Below are 26,076 nucleotides of genomic sequence, written 5' to 3' on the forward strand. Positions count from 1 at the left end.
CAAGTCTGATGGTACTGGCAGTAACCTTGTGAAGGACGAAGGGGGCAGAGTTCTTTCCATGATTGTTTAACTTAGAAAAGCTGAGACCAAAGACAGTCAGTGACTAGCACAAAGCCACTCAGGGGAGGACAGATGAGCCGAGACTAGCTTCCACATTGCTTGCTGCCCTGACCATTCTTTCCCAGTACTCCTCACGAGATCCCAGGAGCTGTCTGTCAGTGCGCTGACACCACTCAGGAACATGTAAGTCTCATCCTGACACCAGAAAGACAGAGCTATGATTTCACTTCAGTCCCCAAGGAAGCAGAGAAATTGCTTTTAGTTGACAAGTGCATCTCCCACACACATACCCCTCTGGTTGAATGAAGAGATAAAATCAAGTTAAAAATCCCAAATGCTCGCTTAATTTTGGAAAACATTTTGTTCTTCGAGCTAGGGGTAGACAGGATGATAGGATCTTCCAACTCTGGAAGTTTGGGGAGGCGAGGCAATAGTTGGAACTAAGCAGGCAGAGAAAAGTATGTTAAAAATAAGACGAGTCAGGTAGTGAGTGAGCTTTTAGTTTTGCACTACAATCAATAAGAGGAAAGGGTGTTATATGACATAAAAACTCGAAAAAACTGGGGGAGGGGGTTGTCTGCATCTTTGAACAGCTCTGAAAGATTCACATTCTTGGCAGTTCCATGATGGCTTCTAGTAGCAAGAGTTTGAGGACTGGGCGGTGGGACCCACTTCCAGATGTTGCCAGAGACCCCCAGACCTGGGGTCAGAGCAGCATCGCTCCTGAGTTTTACTAGCTCTGATGGTCATCTGCGTGAGCCACATGCCCTTATATGTTAAAGTGGAGCAGCTTCCAGTGTGCTCCCCTCTGTTTTCACATTTGAATAGCATATAATTCCGTGACATGTGTGGTTGACTGGATGGAGATTAGCACAACCTCGCACACTTTATAGATAAAGAAACTGAACCGAGGAAAGGAAATGGCGTTTCCACCCTTCTTTTCTTTCTTTTTTGAAAAACGAACACACATTGGAGCCCATTCTTAAGCCGCTTTGGTGCATAGCTCCCTTTCATACTGCCCACATGGAGCTTGAACTCTGGTCTCTAGATCTTACATTCCTCCTTGACTGCCGCCCCACCACCTTTGGACTCCAGGGATTGGAAAATATACTCCTTTCTTCTTGCAAAGGCCCTCAAAACTTTCTAACCCAGAACATCCTTACTCTTAAGAGATGCATGCGAAAGTATTTAGGACTGAAATACTATTAAATTGATAACATATGAGAGGCTTCAAATAGTTTGTGAAAAAATGGGTTAAATAGGACCTTTCCACAAAATATTTTTTGAAGCCCTTGGTGTAACAGTTTTGTGTGTGTGTGTACGTGTTCGAGAGAAAGACAAAAGAAATGTGGCAATTGGTAAAGGTATAGATATATTTATTATGTCATGTTTCCACGTTTAATGTACATTAAGAATATTAAAAATACAAAATGGAAGGCATTCTCCCCATCTACGTAGCCACCCCACCTGTCCCACCCTAAAATCTGGGTAGCAACGGTGTGCCCATACACAAGGTTTCACCACTGGACTCCATGAAGATTTCCCAACCCAAAGCACAAAGGGAACTCAGTAGAAGGTATAGGCTACACCTATGGGTGGGCTCCCTGTTTTACAATGGCTGTATGTCCTGAGTGGGCATTTCGGTGAGGGATTTGGTGGCAGAGCAGCTGCTAAATTGGATGCTTCAGAAACAGTTACCCCCCTCCCCCTTAAAATTACAGTTTGCTATCAGGAGCTGGAAGAATCATTAAATAATCAATCTCGTCTTCTCACACCAGAGAGGGTACATTGAGATCCAGGGGAGGAAAGTGACTTACCCAACATCACCCAGCAAGTTAGCAGTGGAAATGGGACTAGAATCCGAGTAGCCAACCTCCTAGTCCAGAGCTTGGTCCATTACATCACAATGCCATCCCAATTTGGGTTCCGGTGCTTTTGGAAGGTCATCTGTATGCCCCAAAGCTTGCTCTCTTCGGACCAACATGGCACATGAGGGATTTGCAGTCAGCTACAGTCCCTGTCACTGGGAGCCTAGCCAGGCTCCTGAAGATGGCACCTGTCACATCCCATTGGAATGAATGACCGCCCTCTGAAATTGAGCCGGGCCAGGAGGAATCTGAGAGCGGTACCTTAAGAACAGAAGCAGTTCAGCCCTGCTCAGTTGGTTCACCGTGGACATGCAAAGCAGAGGTGGTTATGGAAAATGTCCTGAGCACTGTTTGCTGGAGAGTTCTTCACCTCTCTTGGACCCCATGTGATTTATTGACCATTTTCAGGGTAGCCACTCTGGTTCATTGGTTTACCTGCCATTACCCTTGGGGGATGGGTTGTGAGGGGTCTGCCTACTGCTTCCTTTGGTCTGTCTGCTCACAGGATTGGTTTATGGGACAGCTGAGCTGGACCCTTGTGAGCCTGTCAGAATTGATGGCATTTGACTGTAGATCATGAGCAATCACATCAGTAGTTATGGGTGGAGGTGGAGAGAATGAGGAGACCAGCAGAGGGAGCAGAGAGTGGTGGGCGGGGCTGGAAAGGAGGAGGGAAAAGAGAAGAACATGTAATGAAGGATTTCTCTTGCTCACCAATTCCTGACATTTCTGAGCCTGTAGCTTCTCTCATTTTTAATGCCCTCCTCTGTTAATTGCTATTTGTCAATGCAAAGAAGTCTTTTTCCACGATAACTAAATCCTGGGACAAACCAAGCCTTGAATAAGATCACAGGGCCAGCTCCAGAGCTTTAGTTTTCCCTAGCTAATGAGTTATTTGTTCTTCTCTCCCGTGTTCCTACATCCTAGACAACATTCAGGATGGTATGTGAATAACAGAACTGGCCCTGGGTCAAAAGATGTCAAGGGCTTATTTTATTTTCTCAGCTGCTTTTGGCCTGGCACTCACCCAAGCCATCCCTTTCATGCCTCCTGGGACTCAGCAATCTCCCAAGCACCCAGGGCTTATAACTGCCTTGCCACAAGGTCACTATGAGTGGGAATGGACTTGCTAGCAGTGGGTTTGGTTTGGTTGGTTGGTTGGATCGGGTTTAATCCACCCTTCAGATCCCAGGGAATTTGTTAGACGTGGAGCTAATGGACAAGACAGGGAGGGGCCATTAGAATTACAGGAGCCTAGGATCAGAGCACCACCATGTCAGAGACAAGGGACCTTAGCTGGGGCCGGATCAAGTGGCAGGAAAGTTCTCTGATGCATCCGGGTGGTTGCATGCACATGTCAAAGAGCTGAGGACTAAACTATATTCAGAAAGCCCTTCTCTCTTGGCATCATTGAAGGAAATATTTGGCTGGATCACAGGGCTCTGGGCCCCAGTGCCTTTGTAAATAACAGGGATATTCGCTGGGAGACCATGGGCTCAGACTTTGTTTCCAAGAGTGGGTCCAAGGAGGCGATTTCAGCACCAGGGGAGAGAGAGACTTGTGGAATGGATTCAGGTCATGGGTGGTAGGCCTTCTCCCACTGGTCAGACTCTGAGGCCTAGTATTCAAGAATTTGGCCTACAGCTCCTATCCAACTGCCCACTATTCCTCAAATTATATCCCTTGCTATTCTCAGAAACTGACCCTCAAATCCACTCCATTATAGTGAGATGTCCTTTAAATATATGGGGATACGTGTAGTGATATTAGGGCCCAAGATCAGGTTCATGGACTAAATGAAAAGCCCTGGTCTCTTAGGTTTTCCTGTTCTTTCTTTCACCTCATGGATAGAATAGATCCTGTCTGGGACTCTCCATATTGGGGCTCTAAAACCCAGTCCCTTCTATTGTTACCATTTCAACCAAGAAGCCTCTCACTGCCTCATATCATCATAATCTCTCTCTTCTTAGACTCCCTTCCCTTTGCCCACACATATTGCACACACACACACACACACAATTGAAAAAGGTGCTGTGTCTGAAACACTTCTCGAATGCATTGTCTTTACATGCTAACTCACTGGACATCCACTCACTATTTGATCTCTTTCCACTCCAAACCCATATGGATTCCCCTCCTAGTTCCACCTTGAAGCCCCTCATATTAAGCCCCTCATATTTCCTTATCCTTAATCCCTTGTCAGTCCTCAAAGGAGCCCTGGTTGAATATTGGGCTATGCATTGGGCTGTTAGCTGCAAAGTCAGCAGTTTGAAAACCACCAGCAACTCCACAGGAGGAAAATGAGACTTCTAATTCTGTCAAGATTTACAGTCTTGGGGGCCCACCGGGGCAGTTCTACTCTGTCCTACAGGATCAATATGAGTCAGAATCAATTCTATGGCAGTGAGCCTTGCCAAGTCTCACTCCTCTTGATCACTTGGGAGCATTTGCTACCCCATTGATCCCCTTCTTTGTATTACCTGAAAGTTCCTCTTCCCTTAGGTAACTTTGCAGTTAGCTGAGCAGTTCTCTGAACTGTCAGCCTGCTTGATATCGCTCTCTCTCATCTTGTCTTCTCCTTCCCAGTGGGTTTCTTCTTCATGGTCATAAAGATATTCAAACTCTCCAATGTGAAAACAACCCTCCTGTGACCCAGTATCTTCTTCCAGCAGCCATATTCCTTAATGTGTTCAAAGAGTTTTCTAGAATTGCTATGTTCACTTCTCACCACACACTATTTCCTCAGTCCATAAAATGGGCCTGCCAAGCCACCACTCTACACACTTGGACAACACTCCACTGAGGGTCCTTTCACGGCAGTTACCAGCATCCCTTTGGGGACCTGATCCGAATGGCACAACTATGTCCTGGTTTTATTTGACTTCTCTTCAGGATCCCACATTGTATGTGGACTGCTCTCTACGTAATGGAAGTTTCTCTTCTATTGGCTCATACTAGTCTTTCCCCCTCTGATTTGTTGTCTGGTTCCGCTATCTCCTCTGTTACCCCCAATGGGAGCATCCCTCAAGGTCTTGTTTTTAATGCGTTGTTCTTGTGAGGAGAGGCTCAATCAACCAGAGGATCCGTATCTCTCTGGATCACTCAGAAGGCCTACAACATGGGTGTGCATAGAGTAGACAGGTAATCAGTATTTTCCCAATCGATCAGTATTTGTTCATTGCACAATGCCTGGCTCAAAATAAGGTTCCCATAAAGCTACTATTGGCGTTCATAGTTCACAAGCATTTCCTGCACATTTACCTGGCGTTTTACTCATAAGAACACAGTGAGGTTGATTCGGTATTATTCATACTTTTACAGATGTGGGAAGGGGAGTGGAGCTCAAATTTGTTTTCTGCATATTCTGGGCCAAGTGCTTCATACACATTGTCATTTAATTCTCACAACAGCACTGTGAAGTGGCTGTTTGGGGGCCACAATTTACAGATGAGAAAAACTGAAGCTCAGAGAGATACCCATGATGTCAAGAACTACATACTTTTACCTCTGCTATTTCATTGTTCTGTAAATATGACCATACCACATTTCGTGTGTGCAGTGCTAGGGAGGCATATAAAAGGTGTAACAAAGTGAACTTATAATTATTGTTTACATAGAAGCATTTTGTTTCGCTTGCATTCCTACAAAATGTAATGTCACTTATGAAAGGAGCTGAAAAGGAAACTAAAACCCTTCTATTTCCAAACACTCTCCGCCTTCCTCTGTGCATATTACAATAATAGGAACTGATTATTGAGTGCTTGCTATGAGCCAGCACTTTATGTTTAGCACTTTATAGGTGTGATTTAATTTAATCCTTGCCACAACCCTATGAAGCAGGGACTACCATTATATACCACTCTATAGGAGTGACATAACTAGTCTGAGGGGCCCTGGTTGGCTTGTGAGGTAAACTGAAATTTTAAGTTAAGTTGGTCTCACTCCAAAATGAATGTTCTTTCAATGGTACCGGGCTGCTTTTCCCCAGAGGAGGACAGTGAAACCAAGGCTTGGAGAGGTTAAGGGACATCCAGTCTCCCAATTCTCCCTCTTCTATTTATTCTACGTGGTTGCAGCTGCTTGCATCTTTTTGTTAAAGGGACAGTTTTGTATTGCCAGTAATCTTTATATATTCTGTGCTTTGTCTCCTCAGTGACATTGCCAGCCCCGGCAAACCTCTTTAGCCCCCCCCCTCCCCGAGGGTTTTCAGTAAATACTTGTCAATTGATAAGCACTCGGCTCTATTCAGTTAAAGACCTATTAATAAAGCACCAAGTTTTGACAAAGCCCTTCTCATCTCCAAGAGGAGTTGAGCCCTGGGTGCTTAGGAGATGTATCAATCCCTCACCTTCCTGCAGCTGGAAGTCAGGAACCCACACCTCTGCACGCAGTGGCCATTCTCCAGGGAGTCTCGATAGCGTCAGAAGCATTTCACCAAAGGCTGAATTATGTGCGTGACTATGAGAGGATGAGGCCCCAGGAAAAGGGGAAAAGACAGGCTGTGAGTCTGCATGCAGGTGGACTCTGGGGATATTTGTCACCATCGGAGATGATCTGTCAGCCCCTAGAAGCCATACACTATGGAATGAGTTCTAAAGATTGATCGTGGCTGCTCTTATCAGAAATATACAAAATCATCCTTACATCTGTACACTGAATTTCTACTTATACACAAGGCTCCTGCACATGATTTCCTGACTTTTGTATATGTGTGCTGGCCTTCGATAAGGTCTCTTGGCTTCAAAAATCTCCAGATATAGTACTCTGACCAGCTGCTGGCGAAGGAAACACAGGCAGCTGAGCCCCTGAGAAGAAGAATGTTAATAGACTGCAACAGAAGGTCAACAATTGATGCTGTTAAGCCCTGAAGTGAAGTGCATCCCCAGACCCCCTTGGTTGGGTTCCCAGAAGTGACTGGCCAGGACCTCTCAGCCCAAGCAGAATCCTTAGCACTGCCTACCATCAGAAACCACCCCTCCAGTCCCCTTTCTCCATCTGTGGCCTCAGGGACACTTCTGTGGAAGCTGCTTCATCAATTATCTCCTCCCCGCCCCCAGACAAATTTCCTCATGCATTTGTATGAGTTCTTCCAGTATCCTGGCAAAAGACGGGCAGTAACAATAATCATATCTAACACTCAAGGAGTTTTTACTATGAGCCAGGCTCTGTCTTAAACACTTTACATGCATACTTGCTCCTCATCTTCCTAACAATCCTATGAAGAAGGTATTATTAGGATCCCCATTGTATAGAGGAGTCCACTGAGATTATGAGTGAGTAGGCAACCCACTTAAGACCACACAATCAGCTAATACCGAGCCAGGATTCAATGTCTGACAATGAGCTCCTCCTCTAGGCTGTCTCAGTTTGGGTTCCCTTTCCAGATTAAAGGAGTGAGAACCCCAAATGGATGGCCATGTAGCATTCATAGAAGACAAGAGGCTCAGGCAGTCAGAACATTTGTTTTCCGCCCAACAAGCTAGTTGACTCTGGGCAAGTCACTTAATGGTCCTCGCTCCCGAAACTGCATGTGGAGCCCACCCTTGCCTTTGAACCACATTTTAAGGTTCACTCGAGGTAATAAAATTGAAAAGTGTCACAAAAATACAAAATTTTCCTTATCATAATACCTAACATTATTATTCAAGCCTATTTATTTACCAATGAACCTGGAATAGAATCCTGGCTCTGCCCCTGGATTCTGGTGCCATTTAAGTGCCAAGACAAATGGTCTCAGGGAGTCAGGGGTGATCCATTATCTGGATATGGATTATTTCTCTGGAGTAAGCCGTTAGCCCTGTCGGCCGGCTGATGAATTCTCCCACCGCACCTGGGGGCTCATCGTTCTGCATGGGACGTGCAGCGAATGCAAGCAGCAACTGAAGTCGCAGTGTGACTGTGCAGATGGGGTCCTGGAGGTGGGGAGCAGAGATGTGCAGATTCAGTTCCAGGGAGCAGCAACAACCTACCCCCAACCCCCAACCCCCAAGACTAAGAAGGCAAACAAGGAGCCATTCCCAGCCACAGCCCAGTCCAGGGCAGAACAGGGCCACACCCACTCTTTCCTGACGCTTGAAGCATTTTGGGGGAAAACAAATCAGAAGAGAGGATAGATTCCTATACAGGAAGTAGATGAGGAGACGGGTCAACAGAAGAGAAAGTGGAGGACGGCAGTCAGAATAAAAAGCAGGGCAGGGAAAGGAGATACAACATGAATAAAGTCAAATGAAGAACCACCGAAAAGAAACATGCAGAATTAGAGGAGCCCAACATGAACGTAAATCCAGAGGGAAGGCGGAAAGAGAGGAAAGGGACTAAAAAGAGACTCTGAAAGAAGCAAACCGAAAACAAAAAGGGGCGGAAGGGACAAGCAAAGAAAGATACATGATGGAAAAAGAGGAAGAGAAATGGATAAACAGATAGAATAGGAACAATTAAAAAGGATATAGAGAATTAGAAAATAGAAACAAAACCAGATCAAATTAAAAGGGATAGGCGAGGGAGAGTGGCTGGGAAGGAAATACACCGAGAAAGGAAAGAAACATGAGATAAAAAGAGACAGGTCTTGAGGGGCACCAAGATTGGGTTTCCGATTTGCCATTTTTTCGTTTGGCTTGTGCAGCACACAGATTTCAATGTGATGCCACAGGGCTGGTCCTAGAATGGTCAAAATCACCAGGTTTCCTCCCGTGCTCCGGAAGCTCACATTTTCACTATGAGGCATTCCTGTGCGGTTTGACATTGAAGGGAGGAACAGAAAGGTAGAGACAACTGCCTACTCAAATAAAAGGCACAGATACAGAGTCTCAAGCACAGAATGGACAGGAGTGGGCATACACCCTCACACTCTTATGCCAAATCAGACAGACGCAGAGACATATTCTAAGTAAACAGACTCATGGTAGCACAACAGATACACAGGTGCCGAAGGACTTGAGACATAAGCATAGGCAGACGCACAGCAGACAGGTGTCAACAGACCAACCCGGAGAGACACACAAGGATGGACACAGGCAGAATTACATGCAGAGCTACCCGCACAGGGCGACCTAAAAAGATGGTTACAGGACCAGATAGCTGCAGAAGCCAGGCTGGGAGGGCGAGTTGCACACTCAGCTTTGCGCCTCTCTTCTCTTGGCCTTCATGAAATTATCTTAATAACAGGCATGAGCCACACTCCTTGTGGCACAGTGGGTTAAGTCCAAGGTTCAAACCCACCACCTACTCTGCAGGAAGCAGATGAAGGATCCTGCTTTTTTTTTAAGCTAAGGGGAAGAAATTTATTGGAGCCCATATGGGAAACCCTAGAGGGGCCCAGCATCCCCTACTGTGTTGGCATGCCCAGCAAAGGGTCACACAACTCCCTGTACACCTATGTCCCAGAGGGACTCCCCTTGAGCTGAGTCCCAAAGCTCCAGGACTGGCTGGGGCTGGGGAAGTATCCTGCTTTTTAATAGCCATGGAAACCCTACAGAGAACTTTTACTCTGTCCTATAGGGTTGCTATGCGTCGGAATCAATTCAGTGATGGTGGGTTTTGTTTGGCTACCTGCAACTCAGAATTATACTCTGGGTTTTGTGTGTGACAATTGCTAGCCATGTATTCTGTTTAAACATATTCATGAGTTTTTTGGTTACTGGGTCACCCCTCTCAGGGAACAGGTGGCCCCAACCAGTTTAAATGACCACATCCCCTTTCAGCCCATTCCCCCCCTGAGCTGAAGTGGTAAAGTATTAAACTCAGTGGCTAGGACAGGGTTTGAGTCTGACGGTACTCCTACCCTAATGCTGAATTTCCCTGAGCAGCTAGTTCATCACGGTCCCTCCTGCCTTTATTGGCTTTTCCTTTTCTCCTCTGCAGTTTGAGACAGATGAGGTGCAGTGGTGTGCAGTGAGATCTACTACTTGCACCCCAACTTGAATGAGAGGATCATAATTTAATTTTAATGAAGAAGAAAAACGAGTTCCTTGTCAAAATTAAAATGTTGGAAAGCGTTAAATCACAAAGGGCCAGATGAGCTCTAAGGGTCCTTCTAACTCTGACATTCTAGGATTCCATGACTAAGAGCTAATTCGTTCAAATCCCAACCAGCAGTAATTGGACAAACTTGATTGAATTTTCCTAGCGAGCATGGCGTCATTGTCTGCCCCAATAAATATTTAGCTGTGGCCTCAGTTTATTGACTTTGCGCAGTATCAATATTTCCTGGCTCAGCTTCTGACACTGACTGGGAGACCCATGATGATGTGCTATGTGCAGGCTCAAGATGCTTGCCTTGAAAAGTCACAGATGGTTATTGGTGTTTCCATCTGGCTTGGGCTGACACAGAGATACTCCATCCCTCTCCCCTGAGCTCTGGCCTGCATGGGGTTGGGCATCCGGAGGTGTGAGTCAACTACCTTTGTGAGGGCTAGAATGTTTGACTGGGTGGATCGGTAGGTCAGTTTAGTTTAGAAGCTTGGGGGATTATGTAGCAAACTGATCACAAAGGGAACCTTGGTGAACAAAGTTTGCTTGGTGCAGCTTCATTTTGGAGATAGAAAAATAGCTTTTAGGACTTGGTTCATTATGCAAAGGGTGCCTTTTCTATGCCAAACACTGTGTGATAGCTGGAGATGTAGGCATGGACAATACATGTTTGAATCATCCTCAAATATCTCATGTGTGGGTCAGAATTGTGATAAAACAAATGGGTCTAGATGAACTAAAGCGAAGAGATAGTGATACCACTCAGCATCAACAAACTTAGACCACGGATAAACATTTATGAGAATAAATCATTTCATAGGAATATTACTATATATGCACACTTTCAATTATTCCCAGTGACAAAACTGATGCATCCCAGACCCCTTTTTTGTATGCAGTATTCAAAATGCATAAAGCCTAGTAATTAGACTAGGTAAAATAACTTGATAGTTTCCAAAGTATAACTCTTAAAGAGTATAAGTTACTTTAATACTTACTGTTTTAGCGTTTAACTACACATTCTCAATGACAAGGCGAGAACTAAGGCATTTACTGTGTGGAGGGAAAGATCATGCCTCTCTTTGATGTCGCTGTGCAACTAGCCTTGTCATGCCTGAGCAGACCTAGAGATATCTGAGTTGGCGAATTTGTTCTTCTGATCACGCCTTCGTTGGCTTTTTCTGTCTTTTGGCTATCCACAGAAGCACTTTCTCTGCAGGAGGCATTGCACCCAGCGGGGTGGGAATACTCTGGGCAGAAGCAGTCCCTGCTTTTTGGAATTTACACGCCAGAAGGGCAGCTTACCAGTAACTTGAGGACTTTATTGTGTACCAGTTGTGAAGAAAAAGGGGAGCTGATGAACTAAGGCCCACAAGGTGGGGGGGAAATGGGACACAAGAGATGAGAAGCTTTAAGAGACGAGTTGACCCACGTGAGGCCTGGGGTTAGGAGGTTTGAAAGGTAACCTTGCTAGTCACAGGGGAGCTACATGAAATTCTCAGCATCCCCTCAGCTGTTTGTTATTTATGTGTATCACTAGCATGTATTTATAAGAACTATCGAGCTACAAAACCAGCACACCAGTCCGTGGCCTGGGCTATCCTAGGAACCGCCTTCATTGTAACCGTCTCAGTTCAGGATGAAATATATCCATCTTTTTAAAAAGCAGAATGAGGGTTGTCAGATATGTGTTCCTTCCTCCAACACCGGCTTCTTGAAATCAGATTTCCCTTCTCCTTCTTATACCTCCATCTAGCATGAGCAAATAGGTTTGAATAGTATTGGGTACTGTGGTGGCTTTCAAATTATTCACATTCCAAAAGAGCCTTAATGATTTCCATGATAATTGGTTGTAGAAATAAGTCCTCCTATAAACCCAGCAATAGAATATTCGTGATGCCACAGGATGATTCAGAGCATTTGGCCTTAATTACTTTGATTGTCCGCCAGGATTTAATATATGAATATTACAGTTCAATCTTCAACTTAATTTCTTGTGTAAATGGATTGTGGCAGAATCCTGTAGTCCTGGAACTGGCACATAATTCAGCATGGGAGACACTATCTTAACTCACCTCATTACTCAAGCCATTTGTTGTCCTCAAGGCTTTGACAGCCAGGAGATGGGGAAGTAGCAGAGGTGATGTGATCTCTCAACCTGGGTCCGGGCAGACATGAGCGATAGTCTCTACCAATTACGTTGTTACACAGACACGACACAGACAGCACGTATATTTGGAGGTGGAGGTGGGAACCATGCTATTCAATATGCAGCTATGTGTTCTGTTCTTTCATAGCATAGTGGAATGGAAAAAGCTAAGAAGCAGATGCAAGAAGACCGGGTTCTAGTCCTAGCCCCGCTACTGTCAGTATGACTCTGAGCAGCTCCCTTAATTTGTCTCTGAGCTTCCAATTCCAGATCATCAAAGGAAGAGAATTAGATGATCTCGAAAGTCCTGTTCAGGATGAAGATTTTCTGATACAGCGCATGGCAAATATGGTTACAAGGAAAGGGAGGAAAATAGGGATCAAGGGACAGGGGAGATCAGTGGAGGGAGAAAGGAAAAAGGAACAACTCCACAAGGAGCTCTGGTGGTGGAGTGGTTATGCGTTGGGCTGTGAACCATAAGGTCAGCTGTTCGAAAACTCCAGCAGCTCCAGGGGAGAAAGACAGGGTTTTCCACTCTCCTCAGAGTTACAGTCGCAGAAACTCACAGGACCAGTTCTGCCCTGTCGGACAGTCGCAGAAACTCACAGGACCAGTTCTGCCCTGTCGGACAGTCGCAGAAACTCACAGGACCAGTTCTGCCCTGTCGGATAGGATCACTATGAGTTGGCATCGCCTTGATGGCAAGGAGTGAGTCCACAACTGTAATGAGGACCTTGGTGAGTTTGTTAAGAACTAAGAAAAATTCTAATCATGTAAGTCTGGGGAAGTCCTTTAGAAATCAGAGGAAGAAGATAAGACTTCAAACATCTGAAATGGGAAGCCATAGGACTAGAGAGGTTCACAGGTAAAGGATTTGCGTCTAGAATGTATAAAGAATGCTGTCACATGAATAAGGGAAGACCATTCCATAGAAAAATGGACAAACGACAAGATTTGAATTGGCACTTTGCAAAAGAGGATATCCAAAAGTTTGGCCAATGAACATGAAAATGTGCTCAGCTTCACTAGGGGAATGCAAACTAACCACAGAAAGATACCACTGCACACTCACCAGAATAATAACAAAATGTAAAGTCTGACAGTACTGAGGGTTGATAATTATTTAGAGTTAACAGAAAAGTGTAAAGTGCTAGAGCACTTTGTAAAATTATTTGGCAGCACCTACCAACACTGAACACGTACAGACACCATGATTCATAAATTGCGCTCCTAACAGAAATGTATCACGCATGTGAACCAAAAGTCAGGCAAAATTTTCCATACCAAAAAAAAGAAAAGGAAAGGGAAAAAACCAAAAACAAATGAAACTCACTGCCACTGAGTTGATTCCAACTTATAATGATTTCACAGAACAGGGTAGAATGGCACCCAGTGAGTTCCTAAGGCTGTGAACCTTCACAAGAACAGAAAATCTCATCTAATTCTCTTGAAGTGGGTGGTGAGTTTGAACTGCTTACCTAACTGCTAGCAGCTGTGGTAGTTACATAATCTGTTGTCAATTTGAGACTTTAGAGTGAAGGGGTGGAGTTTAGCCCTTTAGAGTGAAGGGGTGGAGTTTAGTTCAATCAGGTCACAGCATGATGACCTCATTTGGAGGTGCTAAGGAGATAAATAGCTCACTGGAGGTAGGACACAGGCTCACTCATTGGGAGACATTGCTGTTGGCAAGCCACATGGAGAAAGGCTGATGGAGCCAGAACCCTGGAGCTAAGAAGTCATGTGGAGACCAATTCCAGTGCTGAGATGCTTCCACTACCACTGAACACACAAGACTTTGCACACTCTGGCCTGTGATGCTACTGTACTTGGGCATTATTGCATGTGTTATGTGAGTCTGAAGAAAAATTTCCAGACTGGTAATGGACATATGGGCTAATATTGGATTTATGTACTTGACCTGGACTGGGCTGGGATGTTTTCTCAATATTCAATTGCTCTTGTATATAAAGCTCCTCCTTATACGCATATGAATATCTCTGAATTTGTTTCTCTAGTCATCCCGCACTAACACAGCAGCCACTAGCCCACATGCTCTCCTTAAAAATATCCATAATAGGTCTTCAATGTTTCTTAGTAGCCACTGTAGCCAAAAAGGTGCAGCCATTGGGCTCTCTCCAGAGAGTGATCAAACTTAGAAAACATATGGAACCAAATCATCCAATCAGTCTCCAGGATCATGAAATTAGAAGACTTAGATCGTGTTTGGCTACAACCATCAATTGCTCTAAAAAGGACCACAATAGAAGGTACTAGATAGATTGGAAGAAAAAAATCCAGAATAATATTCAAAAGCAGAAAAGAGAACAAGGTTCTGATTGGATAGAGACTGGTGGCACCTCCTTAACTTTCAGGTCTGGAACTTAACCCATCCCTATGCTAGAACAATCAATCATTTAAGAATAGAAGGGCAGCATTTCCTCCAGGGCAAAGTTCTGAGGGTTAGGAAAGAAAGAGGAAAGGAAAGGAACGACAAGAAGGAAGTGGCATGGGTGATGGTATATTGTAGGGATTGCAATGGATGAGTTGGCTCAAATATATATGAATGATTGAATGTAAATCTGATGATATGTTCTGTAAAGTCTCACCTAATTCACAATACATTTTTGTAAAATATCCTTAGTAATGTTAGTTACAATAGCCCCAAAGTAGAAAAGATCCCAAAGCCTGTCTATAACGGAATATGGATAATTGGCGGCATATTAACAAATTGAATATTATATAGTAATGAAAAGGAATAAAATAAGTTCCATGCAACAACATGGATGCATCTCACAAGCATAATATTGAGTGAAGCCAAACTCAAAAGAAAATATGCTAGATAGCGGATAGTGTAAGATATGAACATAATAAGAATTTATCATTTATCAAGGGGTCATGAGGTGGGGGGAAGGGGGAAAAGCAGGGGAAAAAGAGGAGCTAATACCAAGGGCTCAAATAGAAACTAAATGTTTAGAAAATAATGATGGCAACATATGTTCAAATATGCTTAATACAATGGATTGTTATTAGAGCCCCCAATAAGATGATCTTTAAAAAAAACCCAAATAAACAAACAAGAAAAAAAGGAAAATTTACTGATTTGTTACATAAAAGTTAATCACTGGCAAAACTATAGTGTTTAGGGATGCAATCTTAGGTGTATGTATAGAAATAAATACAAGGAAGTAACTTATGTAAACGTTAGGCTAGTTGTTATTTTTAGAATGGAGAGAAGGAAGATGTAATCAGCAAGGGCAATAAATTGGTTGCCTGAGGTGCTGATGATAATCTATTCGTTGACTGGATGATTGTTACACAGGTTTTTTTCTAAGCTGTACATTTACAGTTCATGTATTTTTCTTCATGCGTACAATATCTCACAATTTGTATACTTAAAAAAATTACAGAGGTAGGGAAAAACCAAAGGCAGCTCCTTGTTTCAAACTAATGTAACCAAACATTCCCTCCATCCTCTCAGGACTCTGCTCCCCGCTAATGGGATTCTAGTCTTTTTACAAAGGAAGGTAGAAATTCTATCTTTTGCCTCTTTGTATCCCTTTGCCACAACCCTCCATCTTTAATGGGATTCTAGACTTTTTACAAAGGAAGGTAGAAATTCTATCTTTTGCCTCTTTGTATCCCTTTGCCACAACCCTCCATCTTTAATGGGATTCTAGACTTTTTACAAAGGAAGGTAGAAATTCTATCTTTTGCCTCTTTGTATCCCTTTGCCACAACCCTCCATCTTTAAAACCATCCTTACCCACCTTTGTACCTAACAACTGGCAGCCAATTGACTGGAGTCAAAGATACTGTACTATCACTGCTGCTACCTAGGATCCTCCTCATTTCCCCCATTCTTATACTATTCTTGTTCCATTTCAGTTCTTTCCTTCTCCCGACTCCTTTATTTTCTTTCATTTTCAGCCTTGTTCGTGCCTTTGGACCAATGGCCACATGACCCAACTGAGTTTCCTTGGCCTGAACCTCAGCAAGTCCTTCGTCTCTCTGTGCCTCCTCCCTTCTCTGGGCAGCTTCCTCTGCTCCTGGATGACTCAGGTAGGATCTTCTCCTCCAGCTCATGCGCAGATCAGACATGGTTAAATTGAGTTAGCGGAAATCCTTGAGGATAGATGTGTTTCAAAATTTAGAATTTTGTGAATTTTATAAATGTAAAATTTGCTTTTTCTACATACTAACCCCTGTGGGTTGTGGCATAATTCCTCATAATTAAATATATTCATATCCGTGTAGTAAAATAGATGAATAATCACACTAAGAGGGATAGTTAAACACTCTCAGGATCTTAATGTTAGTTGAAATGAGATTTAATGGCAAGCTTGTGAAAACTGGGGCAGGGTAAGAGTGGTTTCATAGAATTTTGGTTTGGAATTGCAAAGAAGGTATTGGTTTGTAGTTGTAACCCACTGATTTTGGGTGAATGGATGGGAGGATAGAGTCATGAGTGGACTGCAATGCATTACATATATTTACCCTCTTAAATAAGTGAAAAATGTGCATTGTAATAGATGTCTTCAAAGCTTTATTAGACTGTCCAACTGTGGGCACTCTAGATTCCATTGTTGGCAAAAGTAATAGTTTGTTTTTTAAATCACCGCTTATTACATCCTAGATCATGGATGGTCAACCTTGGGTCAGTTAATGCAACCTTGGCCTGTCAATGGCCAGCCCTTTTCTTGACCATGGAAATTTGGATGATGTAGTTCTAACTAAAAAGGGAAAGATAGGCATAGCAGATACTTGGGGCTATGCTGTTGTATCCAAAAGCCCTGGAGCAGCTGTATCACAATTCCAGGTGGTCTTCTTTATTAATAGTGTTGCTCTGATTTAGTCTTTGCGAAGGTATTGAATGGCAGTGGGTTTGAGATGACCCTCCCCAGCAAGTTCTCAGAATGCAGTGAATTTATATTGCCAGTTAAGGGTACAGTATTTTTGCTGCAGTGCTAAAAGGGCAAAGCATGGAGCTTCTGGAGAGGCTAGTAAGGGACCAAAGCAGTGTTTCCTTAAGTTAGTGAGAACCCCGTCACCCCGGTGGGTGGTGGTGCTGGAATGATCAAGGTGGGGGGCTACAAACGCAGATACTTACACTTTATCCTGGATGATGGACTATAGTAAAAAAAGTTTTTCATTGACAGGAGGGTGCTGAGTAATTTTTTTTCAGAAAAGGAGACCGTAGGGCAGTGAGTTTGAGAACATATGGCTAGAGCATGAGTCAAAGCCAAACCTTCATGGCTTTCCCTGGAGACTATAAGGAGTCATGAAAAAATTCTGAAGTAGCAAAACCTTGCGTCCACTTCTAGGACCAGTGCTTGATGGGAAAGCCAGTAGGGTTTGCTCCTAAGAGTGGAGACTGAGTCCTCAGGTCAGTAGCTCCCACTAGAGTGCCACTAGGACTTTAGTCCTTTAAGTAAGGAGACAGAACTTACATGATCTCTAAGATCACTTCCTGCTGTAACTAAGAACCCATCCACCCGTGATTCCCAGCTAAATAATGGTGATAGTTTCTTACAAATGTACTGCATACTTCTTCTTGGACATTTGGAAAATTAGGCAAATCTATCTTCCGTGTCTTTCTTATATTGTGGTCATAGAGTTTTCTAATTTGAGTCATACAGAATACACAGTGAACATCTTCCCAGGTCATTACAAAATCTATGATTCTAGTCTACTTTGAGTGACCAGCAGAAGTTTGGGGGAACAGTAAAATGTTTAAAATGTGTTCCTGTCTCTCTGGAACTTACAACCTAGTGGTTGAGAAGGTGAGAGTGATATTCATGAAACCAATAGCGAGAAATGCAAAATAGAATAAAATTAAATGTCACTTCTTGGGACAGGCTGAAAGGGCACTAAGTGGAAGAGATTGATGCAGACAGCACTAGTTTGAGAAGACTCCCAGAAAAGGCAGGGTTTAGTTGGCCTTTAAAGGATAAGAAAAGGGAAATGAGGAAAGGAAAAGCATCAATGAAAGCAGAAGCAATTAGAAGACGATAGAGTGGGCCATCAAAATCCTTTTATGCTTTCTTTTGTTGATGGTGATGCAGAGAAACCCCCCCCCCATCGCCAGGATTTCAGGGTGCATCTTACATATGAGCAAATAAACCTGGGTCTCAAGCCAAGACGGTATTTAGAGGATAAATGCCTGAAAACTGAAGCACTCATAGTAATACGACTCAGACCCGTTCCCACTTACTAATTGGTTTGCTGCTTTGCTACATCTCAAGTAGTCACAGTGCTCGTGGCCAGGATCCCCATTTGGACAAGTTCTTCTGGAAATAGTTGGTTACATGAGTCCATAACTCTGATGGCAATCAATTCACTACTGAGGTTAGATAAGCACAAGAAGAGAATAAACAGTGAGCTATCTCGTCTCCCTTATTGAAGACACAGCTAAACACTAATAAGGAATGTTAATTGAGTCACATTTGTGGTCTGAGAATGACCTCAATGGGACTAGAAGTTTCCCAGGGAGAGAAAAACTGGGGTTTGAAGAACAATACAAGAAATACCACTATTAGAGATTAATTTTTGATGCATCAGAAAGTGCCTTTGCCTACAATCAAAAGACTTGCCACTAACTAGCTGTATGACTTTGAGCAAATGTCATTCTCTTCCTGAGTTCACCTCAGTTTTCTCCATCATCTGTAAAATGGGAACTGTCTCAAAGTTCTGTTTCAGCACAAGAATTCTATTACCCTATGATTTCTTCGGGCCATCAAAGCTTTACAGACTTCAGGAGTCACCTATGACAATGCAAATAATCCTGAGAAAAGGCTACATCTTACCCTGTGTTGCCAGTCACCACCACACCTGGGAATCGAAGTCCTTTGGGGAAAGGGACCAGAACAGCAAGCAGGCCCAGCCCGAGGGGAGATGCACTGAAAGAAGTGGGTGGGCCCCCAAGATGTCACCAGTTAAGCTGAGGGAGGAGTTGGCATTTCCTCCTCAATCTGCCTCTCTCCTCGGTGCCCAGCAGCAGACTGTGCCTGACTGCATGCCTACGTAGGTGTCTGCTTGCCACAGGGTGCCCTAGCTGCCAGAATGCTGTTCTAAGCCAATGGGAGAACCATGAAGTAAAGTACTCTGGAGCCAATCACAGGTGGAAGTATTTCTTTAATGGCCAGAGAAACTGCATCTTTGGCCCCTTTTCATTGGCTCAAGCCAACTGAAGGTTCTCTGGACTCTCAGCCAATGCCAAGCCATCATCCAACAAAAGTAGGCTTAGCTGCTGGATCCTGTTTTCCTCTGGGGCTGTTGGGTAGTTCTGTCTCCCTATTGTCATCCCTGCCTGAAACCTATTGCCACGAAGCACAGAAGGCATGAGAATTGAGACCTACTTGAGACAGCCTTATGAGAGGTAGGCATGCTGGGGGCTAGGGGCCAGGCCTGTGCCCAGCCCCTGTGTACACCATTGTGTACAGGTGAACCAACAAATGGAGAGAGCAACTAGGTGGAGATATTGGGAGTGGGCAGTGTGGGACTAAAGCCAAGGTCGGATCCAGATATGTCAAAATCTCTTTACTTTCCACCCATAAGCCATGAAAGTTCTATGGGTACCCCTTCTATTATTTCCTTAGAGACAAAACTATAGCCAAGAGAATGTACATCCCAAGAAAAATGAGGCACATTAGTTGGAGAAGGTGTGTTGCTTCCCATTTGGAACCTTCATTCCCTGCCTTAGGATGCACTCAACCCTCAGAGACAGATTTGATTCTTCTGGACTCCAGTGACACACAGATCCCATGATCTTAGCTTCTTACATCTCAGATTTCATCTGGTTAACTCCTCCTATGCTTCAAGGATGTCTAAGGTTGTGAGTTCACACCTGAGTAGAAAGGATAGCCTTTATTTTGCTCCCTGATCACTGACAAAATTTATTCATTCCACTGAGGGAAAAGATCCTAACACAGGCAGCCATTTCAACACTGTACACAGGAGGCGAAGTGATAGAGTATGGAGGGCTCAGTGCAAATTCTCGCCTATTTCTAGATACATACATACATTCATAAAATATTGCTTAGTGCTCTTTATGAGGCAGGCAGTAGGCTATAAGCTAAGGAGCAATGAGGAATAAGATACGTGAACTTTTGATGCATACCATCTAAGGAGGGTGAAGGGAGGAATGTGTTTTGAGCACTGCAGTGTAATAGACTACCTTAAAGTCTTTAGTGATTTACCTACTAGTTTAGTTGGATTCAGACTGCCTCAGAACTAGCCCTAGTTATAGAACTGGTCAAACTGGTTATAAAAATCTTTTCTCAGTGCCCTTTGGGTGTCCCCCTTTTAAAAACCTCCTTTTATTTCTAAAAAAAAAAATATTTACTACAAAATTGCTGTAAGACTTGATCAAATCAGTTCTCATCCCCTCACGTAACATAAAGGGTTGGGGATACAGATCAGAAAGCCCTTTACAAATGGGATAATCCATCTAAGAGTCTGTAGTAGCAGTCATTTTACTCCTTAGTGCAAATTTGTATATTGATACACTTTCTCCATGAGTTTAGCTACATTTTAAGTTTGTTATTCAATTGTGGGATGAAAACCCACTATCACTTGGTAAAGCAATTCCCAAGACTTGTCTTTAAGAGTGAGAATGTTTGTGAAAGGGGAATGAGGAGGGAAGGGGCCCATAATAAACCTCCAAATTCCCAGGACCCCTTTTCTCAGACTGTAGTCATTGATTATAAGAAGCATTGAGAAATAAGCCCTTTGGAGGGCGGGGTCTTAAAATAATTTAATGTCAAGGAATTGTTATAAAAATGACAGCAAAGAACCTGATGAAAATTCTGAGCACATACTCTTCAGACCCGGGATGCAGTGTCTCTCCCCATTGCTCTTTGGTCTTGCCTCTTTGGGCTGTCTTCAGAACCCAGATTGCGGTCCCTCCGGCCACGAATATTTTGAATGATGAAAGGTTGAGAGAAGACACAGCAATTCAGAAATGCGCACCATTCCTTAAATACATTTAATTGTAAAAGACATCTAATCAATCCACTCCCCTGTCTGATCATGGCATCTGGGTTAGGCAAGGCAAAGCTTTCGTATTTCACTCTAAACCAAAATAAGAAATCAAAGGAAGGTGGGGCAGGGGTTGAAATCAGTGCATCCAATCAATGGTCTATATTAATGTTTCTTATATGATAGTGCTGATTTGCAGCTCTCCAGGTGCCAAATGGCATCTGGGAAACATTACTCCATCCCCCAATTGACGTAATAATTAGATTGCATAAATGGCTCCTCTGCGCTCACTGCCAGCCCCAGAGACAAACGTTATTGGTGAGCCAATCAATCTTTCCCCCTGTTCAAGTTTCAACCTGCGTCAGCAATTATGCTGTGGAGGTTGAAAGCACCCAAATGAATGCAAACTGGTCAAGATGAATTCCAGGAGTGGATTATACGACATTCTTTCCCAGCAGCGTAGGTTTAGTTGGGAGCTAGGCAGATATGAAAGCAGACCCACCACTAGATCCACTACTTAGGGACCAGAAGAGGAAAGAAAGGTTTGTGGATGCTTCTGCCAAACTTTGCTTTTCTTCATTCTAGTTGTCTATTTTGTACTTAGATAAACTGAAGGACAGAAGAAAGCATGGCAGTTGAAACATTAATAATCTAGTAATAATCCTTCTGGTAAAATGAATAATGGTACTCCAAAACATCTATGTTCTAATCCCCAAAACATGTGAAAATTACTTATATGCTTGCTTGACTACGTTATGGTGGGGAGACTACCTTGGATTGTCTGAGTGAGTCCTAAATTCAATGTCAAGTGCCCATATAGGAGTGAGTGAGGCAGAGGAAGCATTGTCTGACAGAAACAGAGGAGAAGGGGATGTAACCATAGAGACAGAATGATCCAGTCACAAGCCAAGGAAAGCCAATAGCTACTAGGAGCTGGAACTGGCAAGGGACGAAGTCTCTGGAGGGAACATGGCCCAGCAAATATCTTGATTTTAACCCATGAAACTACTATTGAACTTCTAGCCTTCAGAACTGTGACAGAACAAAGTGATTGTCTTAAGGCACCAAGTTTATGGTAATTTGTTGCAGGTATTAGAGGAAACAAATGCAGTCTTCCATTATTAACCAAGAATGATAACCAACGTTCCAGTTGAAATGTGGAGCGCATCAAAAGCCTCCTCTACCTAAAATCACCTTCTCCATCACAACGCAATGACCAGTACCAGGAACCCAAAGTTTGCATACACATAACAACATTTGGACCTTTCAGCAATTTCTTCTAGCTGCTACATTACAAACAGTATCCACAAGCTCTTGTTTTCCATTAATCATTTTGCATGAATTTATATATCCAATTACATTCAGCCACTAGGCAGGCCTTGAGAGGACAGAAAGGGACACTGAGCAGGTAGGGAAATACAGTAAATATGTCTAAATTGAAACCACAATTGGGCTGAAATCAAATCTCTTTTAGTAATAGCACTAAGTAGGGCCTTTAGGAAAACAAGTCATGGCAGGACTAACTTAATTTACTCTTCTGATAAGGTTACAAGCCTTGTAGATCAGGAGAATGCTGTAGACAGGATGCATCTGGATTTTAACAAGAGTTTTGACTTAGGCTTCATGACTCTTTTGTAGATGAGGGGAAGAAAGACAAGCTGTAGGTGATACTCCAGAGCTATAGGAGGCTGTAGACGTGTGTGGATCAGGGCCTCTACTGTCAAATCACAGGTCTATACAAAAGTCCTGATCAAATCATCATTCCTGTGCAAGGGTCACAAGAGAATGTGCTATCTGGCAGTGAGATCCTGGGATGCTAGAGTATCCAGCTAACAAGTTGGGGTTAAGAATCAGGATTCAAAACAATCTCAATAGACCGGAACAAGAACTGATCTTTATGTGATGCAATGCCCAGCACTCAACTCCCCACTCACTGCCAACTAGAGGTCAACGAATAGTGAGTGACCCTGTAAGACAGAGTAGAACTGCCTTTGGGCATTTATCACACTATACATCTTTACAGGAGTAGAAAGCCTCATCTTTCTCCTGTGGAGTGGCTGATGCTTTCAAACCTATGACCTTGACCTTACAGTTTGTAGCCCAATCAGCAACCCACAAAGCCACCAGGGCTCCTATGCCCAGCATTAGGAACCCAAAATTCACATGTACAAAGACAGATTTATGTGAAGAGCAGCCATCAATGTACAGAAGGCAGAAGGAAGATAGATAGCTCAGAGTCCAGAAGAACAATAGCAAAGGTGAGGCTGGCAATAAGCTAAGCAAATCGGGAAAGATCCATACTGCCACTTGATTATTACTCATTGCCCAGCCCCCTTTGGGGTTCCTTCTGAGCAAGATTCTTTTTATCTCCCAAATATGTATTTTCTAAAGACAAAAGAGAAGGAGGAGGAAGCAGAAGAGAGGGGGGAAAGGGAAGGTGGGAGGGGAGGGTTTCTCAAACGCCGGTGGCCTAGAGGGTTAAGTTTTAGGCTGCTAACCACAGGGCCAGCGGTTCAGACCAGCAGCTACTCAGTGGGAGAAAACTGAGGCTTTATCCTCCTGTCAAGATTTAAAGTCTTGGAACCCCATAGGGTCAGTTCTACTCTCCTATGGGGTCACTGAGTTAGACTCGACCCAGTGACACTGAGTTTTTACATATTTAGATAAAGTAAAAGTGCCAATCAAATGCCTTCTAACCATTTACCCCACAGGTCAACACTATCAACATAATGGCGACTAGCCTTCCACACATGATTTTCTATGTGGTCACTTATTAACATAATTTTTTAACACCAATGAAAGTATGGAAAACATATTGTTTCCTGCCTTATTTTTATTTAATAACACAGCGTGAGAACTTTCCAATGTCAGTGCTTATTGCTGTTGTTAGTGGTCGTCAAGTCGATTAGGACTCATAGCGACCGCAAGTGTGCAGAGAACGCTCTCCCTGCCATCGAGTCAATGCTGGCCCATAGCTACCCGCTGTGGGTTTCTGGAAGCAGAGTCTTTCTCTCGGGGAGCTGCTGCTGTTTTTGAACTACTGACCATGTGGATCACAGCCCAATGCCTAAGCGCCACACCTCCAGGGCTCCTGCTGAGAAGCACTCCATGCCATTTTCAAAAGTGTGACCTTTCTGAAGCAAATCGCCAGGCCTTATTTCTCAAACATCTTTGGGTGGGTTTGAACCTATGAATGTTCGGTGTAGTGCTTCACCATTTATGCCTCCAGGGACTCTATCAGTGTCATGTAGACCAGGAAGTCAAAATGTATTGCTATAAAATCATAGAAATCTTTATAAAACAAAAATATCAATATGTGAACCTGTAGTATCTCCGCAAATGCTCCATGTGGTTCTATACACCTCTGAAGATGGCGCTTCCACGTCTCTGGAAGAGTTCTCTGTTCTCCAATTCACACCCCATCGCAATTGCCGTTTGGGCATCCTATAGAGACTCAAATCAGGTTTCTTTGAAGTAGTCTTTGAGTTTGAGGAACAAAACAACATCTGAAGGGCTTAAGCATCGGCAGAGTAATGTTTCCCTATGACTTTCTAGTAGGGCAGCCCTTGCTACTCTCAATAAGTGGGTGCGCTGTCCTGATGGAAAAACATTTCTTGGTGCAACTTTTCTGACCTTTTTTCACCAATGGCATTTTCCATTCTCTTAAAATGTATTCCTCATAAGCACACATGCTCGCCTGGCAGCCTTTGAGAAACCTATCCAGGTACCTTGGAACTGACCTCCCTTCCCCTAACCCTCACATGCGAAACAATCTGAACTGACCCCTCTGCCTGTAATTTAAAGGACTTGGCAGATCTCCTTAGAAGCCATCCTTTGATTGCCACCCGCCCCCCAGCTCTTTTTTGGAAGTCATCCAAAGGAGACTAAGCCACGTGTATTACTGACAAAACTTGTCTGTAGCCATCCACTGATTGCAGAGACATATGTAAATATGTTTTGTTTGGTGTAAAACCATGCATGTATGAACTGAAACCCTAGAAGCAAGACTTTCATACATCTCAATTCAAACCCTAACAATTATTGATCATTTTCTATGTATCAAGTACAATTATAAAGACATGTAATATTTTATTTCATTTAAAATGCACAATAACTTCTCTCCATGGTAGAGAAAAGAAAACTGAGGTGCGGGGAACTTTCCTAAGATAGCAGAGTTATTAAATAGTGGAGCTTGGATTTGAATTCCGGCCCTGATGACTTCAGAGCTTATGATGGAGGCAGGAGAAGATGCTGGGAGGAGTGCAAGAGTTAAAGGAAACAAAGGCCAATACTATCACATACACAATCCTGGCCACAATGGTCTAATGATGGTCTGTGTGTAGATGCATGGATAGATATGCAAGTTGGATGGGTGTGGGGAGGATACCCACAAATATATTTGGGTTTGACCAAAGATATTTGAAACATGGGTATTTTACCTTTGCTGAAAATCTAACCACAAATGTGGTAGAATATACAGGGAACAAAGTTACTGAAAATGTCTTAGATATAATCAAATACCTTAAGGGCATGAGTTGCATGACCTGAGTGGGGTCTCTTGGGACACCAAGGTCACTGGGGTAACATAGTCACAAAGACATGTTCCACATACTACTTTGGTGAGTAGTGACTGAGGGCTTCACCTGTGAGTGGCCATCTGAAACGTATCTATCCATCTATCCCTGTCTGGAAGATAAAAAGAACAATGAAAATTGAAAACACAAAGCAACCATTGGTCCAATGGACTAATGGACTATGTGAACATCAGACTCCATGAGCTTGAGACCAGAGTAACTAAATGGTGCCTGGCTACCACTGCCAACTGCTCTGAAAGAGATCACATTAGATTACAAGGGTGGGTAATGTCCAACCTGCAGGGCCATGAAATCATCAATACCAGTTAATATCACATGCCTCACCAAAGAAAAGTAGTTCCAGCCATCACATTAAGGGTGAATTAATTAAATGTTTGACCAGTGTGGCCCTCGAATGATGTTATAACTATCCAAATGGCCCTTGGCAGAAATAAAGGTTTCACATCCCTGTATTAAAAGG

General features: G+C 43.4%; 1 protein-coding gene across 1 annotated transcript in view; it reads right to left on the reverse strand.

The window, feature by feature from the left end:
• Positions 1-18,872, reverse strand: part of ARHGAP36 (Rho GTPase activating protein 36) — a 55,504-nt gene extending 36,632 nt beyond the window's left edge. Inside the window, exon 1 of the mRNA XM_045288366.1 lies at positions 18,849-18,872. The gene's annotated coding sequence lies outside the window, so the exon portion shown is untranslated. The remainder of the gene's footprint in view (positions 1-18,848) is intronic.
• Positions 18,873-26,076: the final 7,204 nt, after the last annotated feature.

The sequence above is a fragment of the Echinops telfairi genome, unplaced genomic scaffold (assembly GCF_000313985.2).
Source record: "Echinops telfairi isolate 266 unplaced genomic scaffold, ASM31398v2 ScPeMD7_20;HRSCAF=75, whole genome shotgun sequence".
NCBI classification, from domain to species: Eukaryota; Metazoa; Chordata; class Mammalia; order Afrosoricida; family Tenrecidae; genus Echinops; species Echinops telfairi.